General features: G+C 37.1%; 1 protein-coding gene across 1 annotated transcript in view; it reads right to left on the bottom strand.

Moving 5' to 3' along the window:
• The window catches only part of klhl21 (kelch like family member 21), a 30,063-nt gene extending 28,434 nt beyond the window's left edge, over nucleotides 1-1,629 (bottom strand). The window contains exon 1 of the mRNA XM_015373122.1: nucleotides 1,494-1,629. The gene's annotated coding sequence lies outside the window, so the exon portion shown is untranslated. The remainder of the gene's footprint in view (nucleotides 1-1,493) is intronic.
• Between the last annotated feature and the right edge of the window lie 549 nt (nucleotides 1,630-2,178).

Genomic DNA, 2,178 nt, shown 5'->3' with positions numbered 1-2,178 from the left:
CTCAGGTTTTCCAAAGATCATTTCAAAACCGACCTCAGTAAAATCTTAATAATATTAATAATAAAAAGAAAAAAAAACGAGTTTCAAAAGGGCATTTTCGTTGATAAAGGGCAAACTTCCTAGTGCTTTAGCACCACCTAGTGTCTATGTATGCACGCCCCTGGTGCAGAGGATGGGCTGGAAACCCCAAGGTTAAAGTGGGAAACACCTCCCAAGATGGTAGAGAATGACCATGCCAAGATCCTGTTGGACTTCCAGATACAGACGGACCAAATGGTAATGGCAAACCAACCGGACATTGTGGTGGTGGACAATAAGCCGTTGTGGTTGACATAGCAATACCAAGTGACTCCACCATCAGGAAAAAAGAACATGAAAAACTAGAGAAATACCAGGGGCTCAGAGAAGAGCTGGAGAAAACCTGGTAGGTCAAGGCATCCGTGGTACCCATGGTCATTGGGGGCCTCGGGGCAGTGACCCCCAAAATGGAGGAGTGGTTACAGCAGATCCCTGGAAATACATCAGACATCTCGGTCCAAAAGAGTGCAGTTCTAGGAACAGCAAAGATACTGCGCAGAACTCTCAAGCTCCCAGGCCTCTGGTAGAGGACCCAGGAGGGGCAGACCACTCGCAATGGGTGAGGAAGAGTTTTATTTTTATATAAAAAATATATAACTGCATAAATAAGTTTGTTCTTCTATTTGTTGCATGTTTTTCTCCCACGCCGTTAACATTTGACCACTGTTGCACTTGATGAAATGGAAATGTTCATTTCGCTGCTAAGCTGCTGCTCATTTACTGTGTATTTTTATACACTCTGTTTATAAAAAAGTACAATAAAAGTTGTTTAAACCTAAGTAAGTCTAAGTCTATTTTAGTCGTTTTGAACAAAAAAATAATAACATAAACAGGACATCTTTTAATTGTTATTTTTATTGTTTGTTTTGCTTAAAATAATGTAAATAAAGGGATTTATATATTTTTTTTCAGAAGCAGTTATGGTGCTTTCAAAAAAATCGGACTTACATTAAATCTTGTTTCGCTGTTATGTTTATCTCATTTAAGCATTAGTAAAATTAAAAAAACAGTTTAAGGACCTGATCAGCAGCCAGACATGATTTAAAACGTCCTCTTAGGTTAGAAGCATATAATAAATGAAGTTTACCTCCTCTAAGCCATATATGGTCCAGGATGATATTCAAATCTGAAAACATCAGATTAAGATGTGCACTTTCGACACATGCCTCATAAAAAATATGCTAATTATTATTTCGTCGTCACTTCGTAATTTTCTTCTTCTTTTTTGTTAAAGAAGGAGACGTTTAAAGCTATTCATCCCCCTGTTCTTTCAGTTCAACACCCCCAGCAACAGAAGCGTTATAGTTAATTTAGCTTTTAGTTAGATACGGCATTCAAGCTAAAATTAAAGTGTCCGACTCCTGGAAGAAATGACGAATCTTACATTTGGAAAGAAAAGTCGCCAGCTGACTTACCAAGGTGTGCCCTCGCTGTAGGGAGGAGAGTTCAGAGAGAAAAGTTTAAAGCTGTTCATCAAAATCGTGCAAAAATTAAGTTTACAGCAGAAGACCTCGGCCTAGTCTGCGCCATGACAGCCTGATGTGGAGGAAGCGATGCCTTCAGGTGCCGTCGTAAATATGACGGTTTAGTAAAAAAAGGACATAAAAAAAAAAATTCCTTCCTTTTAACTGTTTAATTGTATAAACTGGTGCAAAGTATTTGGAATTCACTAATACTAATCTCTGATTGCTATCGCATTTTCTTGACATAATTTGCGTGATATATAATTAACTTTATTATATTCTATCTCTAAGTTTATGTTTTTATGTCTATGTTATTACCTTCATACCACGTCAAAGCATTTCAAGGAGACATCAGAAGAAAAATATGAAAGTAGAAGCATGGTGAGAGAATGGATTTATTTTTCACGTTTGGGTGGTAAAAAAGTAGTAAATTTTTTAAATGGAGTTTAAACGCATCTCAAACCTGGATCCTCACAGCCTTTTAGAATAGAACTTTATAGAACTGTATTGATCTCACAGTGATCTTAATCTTATATGCATTCAGATTTGTATTTATTTATTTATTTTAGGTAGAGCCCTTTTTACATATGTGACATCAGCCGAGTGCAGATTTAGGCCCCGTCCACACGAAGTCAAA

Source organism: Cyprinodon variegatus, unplaced genomic scaffold (genome assembly GCF_000732505.1).
Source record: "Cyprinodon variegatus isolate N-32 unplaced genomic scaffold, C_variegatus-1.0 Scaffold81, whole genome shotgun sequence".
Classification (NCBI taxonomy): domain Eukaryota; kingdom Metazoa; phylum Chordata; class Actinopteri; order Cyprinodontiformes; family Cyprinodontidae; genus Cyprinodon; species Cyprinodon variegatus.
This window is presented reverse-complemented; position numbering and strand designations above follow the sequence as displayed.